Source organism: Anser brachyrhynchus (genome assembly GCF_964034855.1).
Source record: "Anser brachyrhynchus genome assembly, chromosome: 3".
NCBI classification, from domain to species: domain Eukaryota; kingdom Metazoa; phylum Chordata; class Aves; order Anseriformes; family Anatidae; genus Anser; species Anser brachyrhynchus.
Genome location: NC_137696.1, coordinates 110,549,822 through 110,568,324, shown reverse-complemented (window position 1 = coordinate 110,568,324; position 18,503 = coordinate 110,549,822). Strand labels below are relative to the sequence as shown.

Genomic DNA, 18,503 nt, shown 5'->3' with positions numbered 1-18,503 from the left:
ACCTCCGGCTTTTGGGGCTGAAGTCTCCAGCATTTCTAAGACGTGGACTCTCAAAGTGGGACCTTGCTCAGGAAAGCATATTAAAACTGGCTCCTCCACATCACATTCCTTGATGCAACATGCAGCCTTTTCCTGGGCAGGGCAGAACATGACATCTGTTCCACCGCAATTAAAATCTGTCCAGATTAAGGCAATAATGTAGAAAGCTGCCAAGTGGGATCTCCACTACCCTGTCATAATTCTGAAAATCTCTGCCTCACTTCCCAGCGTAAGCAAAGTATTTGGTTTTCGCAATGGATTTCTGAAATTATACCACCTATGTCAGGGTGCTGAGCACTTTTCTCCCCGCTCCTGGGCATTTGACAGCCTAGGCTCAGGGCCAGATGAGCCACAGGGCAGGCGGTGGCCTTGGTAAAAGGGCTGTAGAAGTTGGGCCAGGGTCACCCCTCTTCTCTAGGGCTGCACTAGATCTGGGCTCTTGCCCACAGTCTTTGCTTGAGCCGCTTTGCAGCTTTGCTACGGCCATGCCCATGCCTGACCCTGATGTCCTATCCAGCCTCCATCCATCCCCATCCCCACAGAGGTGCAAGATGTCCTGGGCTGGGGCTGCCAGGAAAGGCAAGGGTTGAGTCCTTTCAGTGTAAGCTGAATTTTTTTGACAGAAAAGAGTCTCTGTGGAAAGGAGACACTTTCACTAAATCATTTAATTTCATGTGAATTCCTACGTTCCATGAATAAGTGATTTTGACAGAAAATTTTCTTCCAGTTGTCATCACTAGCAATACCTGGATGCATTAGAGTAACAGCGTCTGCTTTTGAAGCAAAGTCTTTTGACTTCACCATGCTTTGATTTGCATCACTGAACGATACTGAACTGTTGTCCTGGTTCCAGTTAGGACAGAGTTAATTTTCCCTCATAGTAGCTGGTAGGGTGCTATGCAGCTACTATGAGGGAAAATTAACTCTGTCCTAACTGGAACCAGGACAACTGTGCAGACTGGTCTCCCTATGGGCAAAGCTAAACCAGAAGGTGGGCTTCATCTGCTGATGGCCTTTCAGTCCAAGAGAAGAGACTAGAGCTAGAAGAAAGTAAACCTCCTTGAAGTGTCCGTAGTGTGAACACTGGGTCCTCAGCACGTGGCACGTCCAAAATCAGTTAATGTTCTGAGAACCTTGAAATTACTTTTTTCAATCAATGTATAAACTAGAGCGACAGTCTCATTTCTCATTTGAATGAACAAACACTACTTCCAGACAACTTGCTCTGAATTCTCCATTGTCTGATACAAAGAGCAGAAACACTCTCTCTGAAGCTACAGACATTTCTGCAAGTCATTGAGTCTTTTTTTTTTCCCCTAGAACATTTTATCTCAGCATATTGAGGTTGCCTGTATCTTGGTACTTGTGACCCAATGGTGGCTTTTTGCATCACATAATTCACATTTGTGGTGGTGTGTGAATGGAATAGCAAAATGAAAATTTCCTGAGATAACAGAAACGCAGATGGCACCATACTCAAAGGTCTGTAGAAACTGAGTCATTTACTTTGCATCAGAAGAAACAATTTGTGTAAGAAAACTTGATATAAATAGGACTGTAAATAATTAGACAAATTAAGCAATTCAGACTTTCTTCCCAAATGCAACACAAGGGAGTCGGTCTGATGATTAATGCAGGCATTGGCATCTTGAAGCTGATAGCTATACGTGTGGGTTCCACGACCACCTACGGGCTGCTTCCCAGATGGCACATGTGTGTCTGGTGGAGAGGTGCACAGGATGCCTGGGGGAAGGTACGACGCGAAGGGAAGCAAACGTAGTAAAACTCGTCACCGAGTTAAATATTTGAAGAAAATCATGGCTCGACGTCTCGTATAAAGAACAGAGCATACATCCCAACAGGAATGGGAGTGTGACAGAGTCATCACCAACTCAGGAATGAATTTTGGCCTCGCTGCAGTGAATGGGACGTTTGGCGTGCTGCCTGTCCTCCTCTGTCCTGTGCTGGCAGCTGTCCGGGGCTGACCTCACGAGATCCAGAAGCAGCACGTGTATTGAGCATCTATATATGCTGTCCAGCACCCCCTCAACAAGCCTAGTAATTACAAGGCAGAAGCACTCTGAAGTTCTCCCAGTGATATCAAACACTCAGCGCTATCACTGAATTTTAAGCAGCCGCACAACAGAGATTACGGCACAAAAAGGAGACAAAGTCAGGAAGCAAGGCACGAAGAACAGACAGATATTAAAGACAAAAATGAGGCATCAGTTCCCTCACCTTTCCAGACAGAGAAGCATTTCATCTCAGAAGATGTTTGATTCTGCATTGCTTTGGTTTGCAGTTTGATAGCCTTTTTTTTTTCTGACTAGTCCAATTTCAACCCCAGCAAAAACGTAATTGGCCAGAGATCTGCTTCTGTGCTTCTGTGCTTGAAACTTCAATTCAATAACCTCTCTCCTATTGTATTCCACAGAGATCCAGAGCTAATGTGTGCTCGGGATATGAGAAGAATGATTCTCTGGGAGAGCTGAAGTTCAATTCCTTTCTTTCATTTCAATAAACTGAGGTTGACTTTTAAATTGGCAGGCCTGTCAAAGAAGATTTTTTATCACAATTAGAAGCTCAGACATGTAGTGGCCTTATCAGAAGAATGAAATGGAATTTTTCTATAGTTCCGTGGAAGTATCAGTCAGAAAAGGCATAACAGAGGGAACACAACCAAAAATATTTTCACAAATATTCATTCTGATTAAAAAAAAATGAATTTGTTCCAGCTGTGTTTGCTTCTCTCAAACAGGCAAATAATCCAGTTCTGGTCACATGGATTCTCACGGAAAACAAACTTTGGGAGCGCGTGAGGATTCATGGAAAGTAAAGTTTACACAGAGGAGGAAATGAGCCAGACAGGAATCAGACCGCGCTCATCACTGCAGACGTGTAGGACTGCTTATGGGAACGTCGGGGAGCACGACAATAGCGCTTTGTGCGGGGCTCCCAGCACATCAGCCCGCTGCTCTTCAAAGGAACCCTGCCTTGGACAAACCCCTCTTCAAACCCAACCAGCGTTAAGAAGCTTTTTGTAATTGTTTAACCCCATGTTTCTTTTACTTGGGGGACCCCAGCCCAAGAGGGCTCTAATTGTTTTCTCTATATCTGGCTTTAATTCTTACATTTACCCAAACGAGGAACGACAGCCTTCTGACCTGACAAGGCCAGACACCATAGCCAGGAATAACAAGAATAACAAGTATTTAATGCAGCTGATGCATGGATAAAAAAGAAAGACAAGAAAAGCAGTGAGTACAGATGCAAAGAGAAGACAGCAGTGGTGGTGTGCCCGTACAGTGCGGCTGTCTCAGCACGACCCTTCCCCAGCCCGCCCTGACACAAGCAAATCTGATACTGGCTAATGCTGCAGCTGTGGAAGGGCAGGACCAAGATGACAAAGGCTGGTGATAAATACATCGAGTGTGGTGTCAGAGGCAGAAAAGACACAACAAGGCATCAGCATAGCTGTAAGGGGTTGTAGTGTCCTTGCCTTTCCCAGCTGGGTATGCTCGCTGCCTCCCTTGTACCAGCACTGCCAGTCATTTCCGCGCAGCCAGTCAGGTCAGCTTGCAAGGAGATTCATTTTTTAAGCTAGTTTTGAGCCAGTCCAGCAGCCTGTCCCACTTGGCAGCTGCACAGACACCGCTGACACCCGTGGCCAAGAGAGGACGGGCTCACCCCTTCAAACAGCAGTGCCAAGGTGGTTTAACGGCAGCCAAATGCGAAGCTGCAAGGTTAGCTGCTGGCTGGCTGCACCTTGCACGAGTTTCATGACAGCACCCAAACACCTGGACAAAAATAGAAAATAAAAAAAAAAACACATGGGCAGGCCTATGGCAAGTGTTGTGATTATTAGGACAGCACAGCCTTATGGAGGGACACGATGCCATGAAAAGCTAGACCTCTCATCTGAAACCACTGCTGGAAGGTGCCTTGTGTACCAAGAAAGTAGCAGGGGGAGAGAGCAAGAGCAGTATTCTGAGTGAATGTTAAAGGGTTCACTTTCATACAAGCAGTTTTGTCTCAAAGTGTTTTTTTCCCCACCAATAGTGTTCAGAACCATGCAACTGGAGGATCCCTGTGCCATCTGGAGCATTTCTTAATAGGAGTCTCATAAACCATTAAGCAACACTTTTGACTCTATGTGTATATTTCCAGGGGGGACTGCAGTGTCCCAGGCACGCTATTTAAAACCCTTGCAATTAAAACTTGATCAGATCCAGCGAGCATTTTACCATTTTTTGTAAGACAGCCCTACTTGACAAACCCTGGGAATATCACAAGAACATTTCACAGGTTCATTCAGGACCCTCCCTGCACTTCTGCACAAAGAAGTGACTATTTTTTCCCCCCTGCCTGGGTTACTGATGGTGTGAGTCATGGCCCAGAGCGCACGCAGCAGCTCTGCCAGGCCCGCCACCCTTCAGAGACAGCAGGTAGGATGGGGCTGGCACTGGAAAACCACAGCTCTGCCCCACCAGGATGGCACCCGCCTGGTGCTGCTCAGCCAGCTTGGAGGCATCCAAAAGCCATCCCAAGTGCAGAACCAGCCAGGCGTCCCTTTCCTGCAGACCCCACCAGGAAAAAGGCAGGTTCCACAGCTGCCCCTGCCCCGCTACCAAGTCAGCACAACTTCTCCCTGCCTTCAGCCCAGAGCATCGAAACATCTAGGTGGAAATGGGGCTGTCCCTCGAGAAAAGCTGCCTGATCCACCACATTGCTTCTGACCTTTCTTTGGCCACCCAAGTAAAGCAAAAATGGAGTGCCCACCTCTCTACTGGAAAGTCTTTTATGATATCCCTGAAGGAAAAAGAGTAGGCTGATAATTAATGGAGCACATAATGGTTTGTGGCCTCCAAGAGAAAAACAGCCTTGCACATTACCTCTAAACAGCTTAGCCACAAGTGTAGAATATTCTTGTTATTATACATAAATCTTTTTTTTTCCAAATAATTATTTTTGATTTGAGAGTAAAATTCATCCAGCTCTTCAGCAAGCAGCAGAATTAACAAGTCCCAGCTTTCCACAGAGTAGTGCCCTACCTGCTGGCTCTCCAGCCGCCACCACCACACTTCCAGCAGCATCCGCATATTCCGGCCACACTTTTGCCTATCAGCAGAAGAAAGGACAGCAAGTGCCTAGCTGGTTCCAAGCTACAAATATATTTGAGCTCGCACTGCAACCTGTCACTGTGCACCGATAAGAATTCGTGTCCCTATCCAGAGAGTAAGTGTCACGATGCCCACACGAGTACGTCGTCTTTAAGGTCTCTCCATCAGAACTGAACCTTCTTGATGTTTACTGGGTAGAAGAGACTGACGGGTGGAAAGATACGTGGATTAAAAGGCCAACTGCAACTGTCTCACCGCCTCTGAAACCAGACTGATGTAAGGTAACACGTAAGACTTGCCCAAAAAAAGCCCCTGGTAGCTGAAGTTTCCAGACAGTTACTCCAGCACCCTGGGTTGGAGGAAACCTTTAGAACAGAAGTCTGTCACTTTTGTCAGAGAGGTTCTCCTCATAAATCAAAATACAGAAAATCATCTTCATTTGTGGCCTGTAGCAGCCTTGTCACGAGCTCATGCAGGCTCGGTGTGGGAGAGGACATCAGCCTGCCCACGGCAGTGCAATCCCCAGCACCTCGGTCACCTCTGCTCCTTCATCTTGTTGGAAATCCCCAAAATAAAGCTCTCTGCAGCCATTCTTCCAAGCAGGACATCCTTCAGGGCTGCAGGCCCCCTCCAGACCCAGAGGCACCCTGGAAGCACTGCATCACTGCTAAAGCACCATTATTTTGGTTTCTCTCCCCACAGATTTAGCTTAGTGATATGGTTTAGTGGAGGACTGGTTAGTGTTAGGTCAGAGGTTGGACTGGGTGATCTTGGAGGTCTCTTCCAACCTAGACGATTCTGTGATTTATAATTGCTTCAGGCAATGACATTCCTACATTAGATGCATGCTCTTGCTGTCATTAGCCAGGGCTTCTGTCATTCTCACTATTTATAATTTTCAGAGCAGGAATTGTTCTTCTCATCATTCTTACCCCCAGAAAGAAGTCCCACCACATACAGTGAGAATTGCTGACACCATACCTAGCAAAGACCATGGAGGTGCCTCCAGCACCTCCCCTCGGATCAGCTGGATCTCAAAGAGATACCATACGGCACGTGGCACACCACAGCACGTGGCAAACCAGCCCAGCTGGGTTACATCGGGCATCAAGGCTTTATCTCCAGCAAAGCCTGGGCAAACACTGGCCTGAGCAGAGCAGGAAGCCCAAGCTGTAGTGGTAAGCCGGGGGGAAGAGGATCACCTCAGGCCAGGAGCCTCAGCGATGGCTCGGCAAATCTTTCTCACTCTTCTTTTAAAAGTACATTTCTAAATGTGCTGCCCTGAGGCCAAAGAAATTCCCAGAGCGAACATGAATTTTTCAGGAGGATGGGATTTATCTACTGCTGGTCTTGAAGATACAAAGGAGACAGAAAAGGCAATTTTCTGACTTCAAAGATGACCATCAAAGGCATTTTCAGTATAACCTTCCAGCAACATGTGCACACACAGCTACATACAAATATGCTCCGTATAAATATGCATACATGTATGTATGATTCCCACCAAGGTGGCCCTGCCAGAGCCCACCCCTCAGTTGGACACCATGGAAGCCCATCCTGGTAAGCCACAGTCACGTTCCTCTGCTATTAATCACTAACATTAACCACTTCAGCCAGCAGTAAGGCAATTATTTCTCCTAAGAACACACTAACTGACAAAAAGGAGAGAAAAAAGACAAAAGAGAAAAAAATTGTGCCCTTGCAAACCACCTTCCCCCTCTGCACAGGACGCCCAGCCTCCCCAGCCATGAGCATCCACCCATGAGCAGCCAGGAGGATGGGGGAAATTCAACCCTGTGGTTTGCAGGAGGTATAGGAGTCGGGTCTGAACGGCACAGAGCATTTTGAAGTGGCTGCAGACTGACTGAGTCATTCCCTCCATATACTTGTCTCTGTATATATGCCTACATACGTCTGCTCAGAATATCTCCAGCCTGATATGGAAGTCTGCTAATGAACCCACACACGTTTCACCAGCCATTCCCAAAGTCTGAAGGATTTGGGGATGTGTACTTCTAATAGACATCAGGATGTCAGCCATTTCTGGTGATAATATGGAAAATAAAAATGCAATCTTCTCTTACATCTAAGTTTGACCTCTGCTTCTTCCACGTACTTCCATTTTGTACTGACGCACAAGATGACATCCCGCCGTTTGCAGATGGATGCGACTGAATAAAATTAGTCAGGCACTAAGCTTATTGCTGACATACATTACTGACATTTCCCTTCCACAAACAGCTCACACGCACACCTGGGGAACGACAGTAGCTTTTTAAGCTAATTTACTACTAACCGATGAAAACGCAAAAACCCAGAAGAAACAAGTCCATCTGAGCCATTTCATTCTCACATCTGGACAGAAAACATTTGAGTAACATGGACAAGCCTGTTCTTCAGGAAAGCAGTTTGGAAAGGACTTCAGGGGGTCCTCTAACCCATCCCAATGACCTGACCTCCTCCACTGGCCAAAGTAACTAAACTTCCACTTTTAGGGTCAAACTAGGCTTCATGCATCAACAAAATGGTCCAAAAAAATGGAGCTGACTGGCATTTTATCCTTCTTTTTTCTTCTGATTGGATGTTTTTGGCTGCCAGCACGAATGTAAATTCTCGTTTCAAGCAGGTAAATATTTCTTTGCAACAGGGCCTTGAAAAACAGGTCCATTGTGAGTCATTTTATCTCAGGCAATTTTTCATAATTGGGCTTCATGGAACAAACTCCTCTTGTTATTGGTGTGATATCAGATAATAAAATAAATAATTTGCCATTTTTGCAAACAGAAGGGAAACAAAACAGATTTATAGCATTGGGATTTGGAAATGCTTGTTACTTGCTTGTTTTCCATTTTGTGTCTTCTCCAGAGGTTAAACAAAAACATCACTAAGGATCTGTCTGCAAAGAGGTACAAGGGAAACAACAGTATGTGTAAAATTGAGACTTCAGAGGGGAATTTCAATCAGCATATTATCAGGATATTCTGACAATGTTTAAAATCTCCAGAGATAAAAACAGTTACTGGAACTCATACAGCTGTTTGATGCTGATCTGCGATTACTCTTACCCAACAAAAAGCAAGAAAGGGAAAAAATTGGATGAACAATTTTAGAAGAAATTAAGGAACACGAAAGAGAGGAAGGAAAGATGAGGAAAGTGTAACAAGCAGAGAAAAACTTAAGTACCAGTGGTGGGAAGATAAAAGCAAATGCCTTAAAATAAGAAACCAGGTACATAAATTTCATGCTGAGTAATGAAACATGAGAGCACATTACTGTAAATTCTCCGTTTTGTGATGTCCCATCTAAAACGGTGCATTTTAGTAAAACACAAGTCTCACTTGGGTTGAGAATGGGAGTAAAGGGTACAACTTCAGAGCGTGCTCAGAAAAGATATAGAAATAAAGTAAATAAGCATAAGCCTGAACATACAGAGTCCCTTCCACCTGCAGAGCCTGAACAAGGCAGTGCTCCTCAAGAAAAAGAACAAAGTGAGGGGGCAAAAGGCAGAAGAGGTGCCTATAGGTTAGCTATAGGGTCAGGGCATCTTCCTCTGGCATTCTCCCTGTTGCAAATACAGGACATTGCAGGGCAGAAGCTCAGCCCCTACTTCACATCACTCCCTAGAGAAAGGCGTATCTTTCCACGGGCTGTACATTACACACAGGCAAAATCCTGTGCCTTGCCCAGGCACTGGCAGTTGGATGTTGAAGGTAAATGGTGCAATACCCCTCAGACTGCCATCTGCCTCTCCAGCTGCTCTCCCAACAGGCCACTCAAGATATATTAAAGTCACTAACTTGGTGGATTTGCTTTGTACAAATTCAATTTAGAAGTTTCTCATTAGTTCAGAGATGTGAAGTGATGGGCTGAAGGTTTCAAAACTGTTAAGTACAACTGTGAGAAAGATATTCTCCTTATGCTGCACTCTAACTTGCATTCATCTCCCTTGCTGCTTGACACCTATTTTTGAGTAGTATTCACTGGTACAGAATTAAATGATAAAATCTTATGAAGTGTGGACATCTTCTTCCTTTGTGAATTTCTTGAGCACCATATAAACCCTGGAATGAAGAAATGCATTGAATTGTCCCCACAGAAGGGGGGGAAAAAAAAAAAAAAAAGAAAACAAGAAAGACGTCTTACCCATGAAAAGCAATTTTAGAACATATTGGGTTTTACATAGCATCCGGAAAGTCACACGTAACATTTTAAATATGAGGAAGAACTATTACTAAATAAATCATCACTCAAACATATCTGAAAATGCTATAACTTCCAGAAAGAAATCTGGAAAGAGGAAAAACAAAAACAGTAACTGCAGCTGAATTTTTAAAACACGTCAAGACTCCATCTTTTTCACTGAGTCTGGATTTAGGAACTTCAAGCATGAATTAAGAAAAAAAATACTCAGATTACAATCTACTTGGAAGCTACACACAATGCAGAAACAGGTTTGAGAAAAATTGGCATTCAGAGACATTAAGATTATTCGGTTACTGCCATCACTCACTGAGAAACATGACGTTCCACCACATGAGTCATCTCTGCAAGGCAATGGGCACAAAATGTACTGTGAAACGCACTGAGAATCTGCAAATACAAGACCCGAAGAGAGAAGAATCTCTGATGTTATGACATCAGCATGACGTTGGCTAATATATGCTGTGGTAGTGCTCTGGTACATGGGGTGGGCCACAGCGAGGAGGTGGAAGAGGCAATGACACCTCCCTGGAGGAGACCCTCTCCAGCTGGGAAGGAAGGAAAATGGCCATGGCCTCGTGTTTCCACCTCCTTTGTGGCTTGTTTTTAGCACCCCCTGCATAAACCCACCCAGTAAACACAATCTGTGGTAACTGGACCCTGTAAATTGTAGCTCAGCTTACGTAAAAGAAGGGAATTTTACAGTGCTGTGCTGCTCCTTCTGGTGCCCATGGCAGCGAGGGGCACTGGTGTGTCTCATTTAAGGCCATTTTAGATCTCTGCTGCAAAGCTTCAGAAGGCATCGGGCAAGGGCACACCAAGCCCTCAGTGTCCAAGCAAATGGATGAAACCTCTGCTCAGCACATTAGCACCTGGAGAAACAGTATACTCCAAACTGCACATACAGCCCCAAACTCCTACACAGTGGCCCCTTTCTTCTCATATGATGGTGCCCTTAAACCCTCATGCCACTCTGGTCCCAGATGAAGAACCCCTCTGGGAAAACGACAGGCCAAAGGCATCCTACAGCACCAGGTACTTGCAGCATCTGGACTCTGTCCTCTGTCTCTGCCCTGCCCTCTTTGCTTTGTCCTTCAGCAGATAATTCTCCCTTCATTCAAGGGCAAAACTTTTGGCCACCAGAGGAGGTGCAGGCAGCCTGGGGAGCCAGCTCTAAGAATAACAAAGCTGTGGAACCAGGCTTGGAGCAGTTGAAGCACACCAAATCGCATCCCACTCAATTTTCCACTGCCAGTGTAGCTGAGTCCACTGAGACGCAGTTACGTGGCACAACTCAGTGCAATTCGTGACCCAGTCCTGTCACTGTGCATCACACGCCCTTTGTTGCAGACAGCTGTTATTTATTCTAAGACTGCCTTGAAGTCTTCCTCAGAAAAATCCTCCACAATTTCAAAAGCTGTGATTTTCTTTTCTTTTTATTTTTTAATCAGACTGGGAAATTGCTCAGGATTTTTTTCCCTTCCACTTTTAGAAGTAAGGATCGTGTTTTGCTTGCAAACACAGCAGCTGAATAATCTTACAGTCGACCTCTTCACTTAAGGGAACATTTTTAACTTGTTTGCTTTAAGGGCTTTGCAATGAAAGTACTTGATTAGCAAAAGAACATGTGCTAATTAGTATTTCATTATGAACTTCTTTTGCTGATCTTTCTTTTGGAAGTACTAAAACACTTAACCTGCTTCTAACCATCTTTGTGGTCATCTGAAAAAATTGGCTGGCTTCATAATGACACAAGGGAGAGCAGTGCAAAATTTGACTATAAGTTCTCTCCAGAAACAAACCAGGCTGGGTGGAAATAGCAGCCATTCGAAAAACATCCAGGCAAAAGCAGCTTGGTTTAGTTTGGAACCTTCCCCTTAAACAGGCCTAGAACAAACAATTTGTACAAGAGTCTAGAAAACAGCAAAACTAAGGGAAGGAAAAAGCTACAGCTGTGTAGCTTATTATGCTTGAAAAACCACATCTGGATCTGCAGGTAGAAGTGCACCTCTATCACCCCACAATTCTCACAACAAAAACCCCAGATAGTACAAGTAGCATAGTAGCTGTCATGGTAGCTTTTGATCTCCCAGTGTGTTAGGACCATATAAATTTACAAAATTTAGAAGAAGTTCTGTACTACAAGAGACAGATGCTGGAATAGGTTTCCCAGAGGATTTGTGAATGCCCCATCCCTGCAAGCGTTCAAGGCCAGGTTGGATGAGGCTTTGAGCAACCTGGTCTGGTGGGAGGTGTCCCTGCCCATGGCAGAGGGTTGGAACTGTGTGATCTTTGGGGTCCCTTTCAACCCAAACCATTCTGTGATTCTACTAAAATAAAGTCAAGAAATAGTCAATAATGGGTTTTGTCTCAAGTGTGCCTACAGGGGTGCTCAGAAGCCCAAACACACTGACGTAAGAGATCACTTGCCTTTCCAGAGGAGTGGAGCAGCCAGTCTACCCACAGAAACCACTTCAAGAAGCACAGGGAGGTCAAACATACCCAGGTCCTTTGCAGTGCCCTTTCATCAACAGAAGAAGTACCAAGCTGTCCCATACACAAATGGAAAGCAAGCACTGAGCTCTGCAGGGAAGGCACTCTCAGACCAAGCTAGCACCTTGGCAAACACTACTCGGGGAAAAAGAGATGCTCTGAAGAGGAGAAGCCAACAGGCAGCCTGCATCCCCCTGCGCTACAGGGAGCAAAGCTGCAGGAGCCTTTCCCAGCCATAATGACCCGACTGAGTAAAGGCAGTGCTCAGCAGCTATTTCTCTCATCCGTGGCTCCCCAGGCCTGTGCCGTCCAGGCCCTTGGGCAGAAGCACAGCACGCAGGCAAGTCAAAGGTGGATTTGCCCAAATCCCACCCCATCGGGCAGGCAGGTTCCCTCAAAAGGCAGAACAGCTCGGCAGGGAGGCGTGCTTACAGCCCCATGCTCTGCCAATGGCGCAGGGCTGGAGCACGCTGCAGGTTGCTTAATCACAAAGGACACACATCTGAAATCAGATTCCTCGTGGGTGACAGCGGTAAGATCGAAAGCTAAGCTCTTCTTTGAGTCATTCATCAGCTCAGATGTGAGTTGTCAGCCGTTTGAAGGTTTTCCACAGAAGTTACCACACAGTCTGTGCTCTTTATCAATTCTCTGGCTGTAGCAGTAGGGATGTGTCAGACCCGCTTCTTTCATTTATTAAAACTTTCTGCCTAATTTGACAAACTGGGGGAAAATTCTGGATATAACTGAGCTTCAATTAGTCTTCTTTCATTCCCCTAAACACCTGCACCTCCAGTTCAGAGTAGTACATGTTGTAAAACATAAAAGGAGAATTATTCTCTCTGCTTTGAGGAAACCCTGAAATCCTGCTTCTGTCCCCCTCAAACTCATACCCAGGTCACTTTCTTGGTCTCAGATATGCCAGAGACCTCTAAAGTGTCTGCCCAGAACATCAGTTATACATGCTCTGATTTTACCTCTAAATGATGAGCTGGAATATAATCAAGGGATGACGAAAACTTTTACGATAGGTCCCAGTTCTTACCTTTTTTAGGTATCCTACTCTGGGATCAGGATTTATGGCCTACTGGGGGGAAGAGGGTGATGTCCATGAGGAGGGTAGCAGCAAGCTGGTGTTGCCAGGGATGAAGCCATGGGTACACACCTCCTGGTGGTGTCCTCCACAGCAGCCACTGCCCCTGCCTGAGGCTGTCCCCAGCAGCAGTCAGGGCCTGCTCAGACCTGCTGGTGAACAAACGAACTGCTCCTGGACAGGCTCCCTAACCCATTTCAGTCAAAACTGTCTTGTTTAGTGCAGACTATTTAAATGGAAAGACCTGGACTCAGCAGCCCAAACTCCCTATAAAGTTAAGGGAGAAGGAAACATTCCTGCAGGGCAGCTCAGGCTCCTAAGGTCCAAGTCTACATGTGCCTGCTTCTCCCTTTGCCCCCCCAGAGTCTGAGGTGAATGAGCTCCTGACACTAGCAGCTTAGTAAGAGGTGAACAAGATGAAGGCAGACCTAGGCTTTGTTTAGGCTATTCGGTTCAGCTGCACAGACAGCTGAGCCCAATTTGGAGGAATGGACATAGGAAAGTGGTTGCAAGTGGTTCATAGGGGTAAGTGCTTCACCTGGCAGAGCCTCAGAGGAAGGATATGAGTGCAGTATCCTCCGCAAGCACCTAAAGAAAGACCTGTTTGAGCTCTCTCACTCGGTAGGGCAGGGAGGAGGCATGCGAGCAGCAGGGGGAAGGGCAGTGCTGAGCAGAGCGAGCAGCCCCACACAGGAGCCTGGAGGAAGAGGAGAGGGGATGGGCTCCCTCCAGGCTGCCTGGACATGGCAGGAGGGATGTGGGTGGCTCTGAGCTGCTGTACAACTGCGTGGGCGACATTTTCAGGGAGAGCAAAAGAGTTTTTTCATCTGAGCCAATGACCCATTGCTCATGGCTGAATCATGCCACCACTCCTTGGGAAACTGCCAAGTGTAAAGAAAACGGGGAGCCAGCCAGTGGGGAGTAAGCAGCCCTCCTATCTGGTGTGCCTAGGGGCCTGGAAACACCCCTGGAGGTGCGAAACACAAGCATGCTCAGTCCTCCCGGCCTTCTGCATGTACATATTTTGTACATATCTCGTGCATCCACCACATCTCCAAAGGTCTGGGGATGGCATGAACTTCACAGCAGACAGTGACCAACCCCTCGCGGAGCTCCCTCACCCCTATGTAACAAATGTGTGGGAGTACGGGCAGCCCCTCCGGCCCTCCTAAGGCCCCACACAGCAGCTGGCTGCTCACCAGGCACCTGGCTGAGCTGGAGGATTTGTTCTGAATGCAGCTGGTGGGTGAGGTGCCCAGGGGTCCTAGGGACCCATGACAGTCAGCAGAGATGCAGCATGTGCTGTCAGGAGAGGCCCTGAGAAGCACTCGGCCTACCCCAGGGTGGACTGCCATCCCACATGTATTTTTGATCAACCAAACCACAGCCTTAGGTCCCCTGCAGGCTCCATTCTCTCTGTTAGAGTCACTGAATCATAAAATGCCCCATGCTGGAGGGGCCTCTGGAGGTCACCTACTCCAGGCCTCCTGCTCAGAGCGGCGACCACCACAGCAAGCTGCCCAGGGCCTCATCAGTTGAGTGCTGCACCTCCAGGGAGGCAGATCTACAGCCTCCCCAGGCAGCTATTGCCTATGGTGATAACTCATGATAACACTTAAGGAAAGGCATGTCATGCCATTAAGGTGGCAGATCTGACTCAGGACCTATGGAAGACCCATGCCCATCAGGAGAGGCAGCTGGAGGCCAGGCAGGATACTCCAGGGCATTTCAGCTATGACTATTTTCTGGTGACTGAATACAACCGTAGGTGTCCAGACATGGGGCCAATTGTGTATATGTTGTGAAATGCACTCATCGTCTCGTGAAATGGCACTAGAAGCTGGCTGTGAGGTGGGATTAAGTGATCCCACCAGCACTGGTCTTCCTCACGTCCTCCCACGCCTGCCAGATGCTCACTGCACAGCTCCCCTGAGCTCAGGATTCAGTTTTGCCAAGCAAGGCTCTATGAACCCAGCATGACTGTGATTCTTATAAGATAATCAGACATTAGCAATAAAAAAGAATAAAATAATTATGGGCTTATAAAAATCAAGATTAATTCTCTACCTCATTCTCCAGCTACCTGCTTGTTGTCCCAGACCAGGGAGGGATTAAAGACTGTAAAATGCGTACAACCCCGAAATTACCATGCTGTGGACGGCTAATGATCTGTGCTGCTTCCCTCATCTTGAGACCGCTTTGCTGTCATGTTTTGCAGTGCCACCAAACATTGTTTTGCTCAGAGAGACCTTTCAAACCTCAGTGGAAGTCGAACTAACTGCATTTCAAAATAGTTCACAAGACCATGTCAAAAGCTGTGCTGGTGATGTAAGACCAGGTCTACCCTTCTGTGCAGAAATAAGTAACAAGCGCAATTCACACATGGTTATTTAGGCCAGTATGAGAGAAAGCTTGCTCTTGGCTATCAAAAATGGGACAATCAGCTGAAATCAGTGGGAATTGTGCCCAAGCACCACAGTACGGTGATGAAAAATTATAGACATGGTAGAAATCTGTAAAGTATTTATCATGAAGAGGCTGAAGGCACAACTCTAATCCTTCTCACCATCCTTTTATAAAAGTACATCAGTATTTGCTTTTCACAGACCTGCTATGCAAAGAGTGATAAAGAGATCTTCGAGTCATGTGAGGAGAGTTCAGCTCCTTTAGGCCCTCCAGTAACTTAGATAATTTGCATAACTTTTAACAGTAATGAATAAGTAAAGAGCAAAAGGAATACCTGGTGTTAATGAGTGTAACTCTACTAATTTCAATAAATTAACAGCAGTAACTCCAGAACTCAGTTCAACAACATTATTTAGTGAACTGGGTGCAGAAAATAAATGAGCCTATTTTATAGCTTTTAGGAAGATGAACCAGTCAGGTTCAGCTTTCGAAAGTTATTAACTCCTAGAAAAAAAAAAAAAGACAGGGAGTAAAAAATTAAAAATTCAGCCTAAGAAAGCAGCAGCAAACCGAAAAGGGAGATCAGAATGGAAACATTTGTACAAACTCCTTTGTCTAACAACTCATGCCCTAGGTAAAATATTCTGGCCCTGAAACTAAAGCTGAAGGAGATTTTATTACAAACGCAGCTGCATTTATAATTAGACAGTGAAATGTAGTAGGAAAAAATAGCATAGGAACAATTTTGCATGGGGACTGCATGACCTAATAGCTGCTTTTCAACTCTACTATCAATGATTTTGTGCTCTAGTTTCCTTCGTCAGCTGACTGGGGACTGTTTTTGAAGTCATTAGGAAGCTGGGAACACACCAATTTGACTTGAGAATTAAAGAGAAATGGCACAGATAAGAAAAAGATGGAGAATTTCCTCTCTCTTACACTGGCTGTTCATTGTTTAAACTGGACTGATGCAGCGGCCATTCCTGTTTTGCTACTGCTAGATGGGAGAGAGGAATCAGACCCCATATGACATTTCCAGGCAGCAAGTTACAGGCGAAACTTGTGCAAGTGGCAGTTCTTTGTGTTCCCATAGCAACCCAAGCTGCAGTTGTCAGTAATTAAAATTAAATCCATAGTTTTATTAGAATGCCAGGAGTTGCCTTCTCAGATGATGGAAACAAAGCCGAAGCCACAATATCTGCAAAAATGATTTCCTTATGCAGCTTAGTTATTCCTTACTGCAGCATTCAGCTACATTGAACCCATTTCAGCATCAGTTTGAACAGGAGTGGGAAATGGTGTCTAGAAGGTTTTAACCTTACTTTTGTGGCAAGTTGTCTCTATCATAGGTCACATAACATGGGCAGCAGCTGCAGCAAGGGGTGCAGCAAGGTGAACTCCCCTGGAAAGTGCTTTACATACAGAATATATCGGCATCCTAAATTAAGAGGAGGGGGAGAAAGTCCAGCGCTAAACCCTGACTATGTTGCACGGCTTTGCTACCAACAGCGAGCTCCTTTCTGGCTCCGCCCTGGACCTTCCCCACCAGCTGTCTGAAGAACAAGGCTTGGGCACGCATGCTGGGCCCAGGTCATGGCAGGACTCTTCCCTAAATTGCGTATTAGACTGTCTCAACCAGACCGCACCGTGCTTGGCTCCCTCTGCCCCCACAAGTTCTCCAGCACTGTCTCGGGTGGCTTTGCAACCTCACATGCCCTCGTGTTAACCATCAGCAAAACCCACCGCCAGGATCATGTGAAAAAACCACTGCTGTAGTGGGCTGCGGCACTTAATTCATTTCCCTTCAGACAAGTGGATCTGGGAAAACGCAGACAAAATAATAATCGTGTTTTATGGCCAAAATCCCTCCCCCGTGGGGCCCAGTGGAGAACCAAGGCCAAGCACTGTTTAGTGTAGATGCAGCCAGTCTGCTTCAGAGGGAGCAGAAGGACACGAGCCAGCGTGTGCTCCTTGGCCTCGCACCCGACAATCAGTCCTTGGCTCTCTGTTATTTAGTAGTATGGATGTATCCATAAAGAGTACCCAAAACCACTTCTGGCTCCAAAAAAACTCCTTAACTTAATAGAAAAGTAAATTATTTTGCTTCTCAGAGGCAGATTAAATTTTCCAACTGGCTAAGCATAAATTAAAATCCATCTCGCCGAACCAGAGCCTACCAGCAGCTAGCATGTCCAGCAAAACAGATTCTCATTAGTTGCTCTTAAAATTGTTAAGAAAGCAAAAATAAAGTGCTATATTAATAAAAAAAATATATTTTCCTAACATCTACCCTGGAAAAAGAGCTGGTAACAACAGAACAAACATCTGTATTTCATTGTAGTAAATCAAATAGGAAATTGTAACACATTTATATCTTTAGAAGGAACAAGAATGTAAGACTGTACATACATACACACCTGCATCATAAACCCAGTAACAACATCAACATTACAGATTGCTGAGAGGCATATTCTTTTGTTTGGTAGCAGAGGTAACAGCCATGGTGAGCATGATGCCTCCTGACAAAAATACATCTGACAAAACTATACCTTCTGAGATGAGGGGGCTTCTGTGGAAACTCAGGACTTCAAATAAAATTTTAGTTTAAGCTTGGAAATCAACTTTAATTATCTGCTTCCTCATCTCCTCTTATTTTGAAAACAAAACCCTGCTAAGTTTTGCTCTTCCTAAATGTTATCACAGGAAGCCTCACAACACAAGCTCAGGAACTGCACACAGAACAGTCCAGAAGTGCTCTAGAGCTGTGGTTCAACAAGGCATCTTTCAGACTGAACAGCTCAGCCACACTGTTATTCTTGTTCATCACTTCCATCTCAGCACTCCATGCTCCAGTTTTATGCTGAAACAAAATTCTAGTACAGGCACAAACCACATTTTCCAGGAATGTCTATACAAGCAGCATTGTGCGTTGATGGATGTTCAGGAAAAGTGAGTAAGAAGGCTCCTGGTACTTTAGAAGCAAAGTTGTATTTAAAAGGCTCCACAATCACCTCTTGCAGCTTGTTATACAATGCTATCAATAGCCAAAACCCTACTGGGAGTCAGGATATTTTTCAAAATGAGGTTGTATTGCTTGGGCGGTGCTACTCTGCTGCTTGTGACTGCTTCCTTTCCCTCCTGCCTGAAACTTGATA

At 45.6% G+C, this 18,503-nt stretch overlaps 1 long non-coding RNA gene across 1 annotated transcript; it reads right to left on the bottom strand.

Annotated features, from left to right (window-relative positions):
* Nucleotides 1-1,522: 1,522 nt before the first annotated feature.
* Nucleotides 1,523-14,314, bottom strand: LOC308192191. The gene is made up of 2 exons (XR_013948613.1): nt 12,895-14,314; nt 1,523-2,588 (listed from the first exon to the last, which is right to left on the bottom strand). It is a non-coding gene; the product is annotated as an uncharacterized lncRNA (long non-coding RNA).
* Between the last annotated feature and the right edge of the window lie 4,189 nt (nt 14,315-18,503).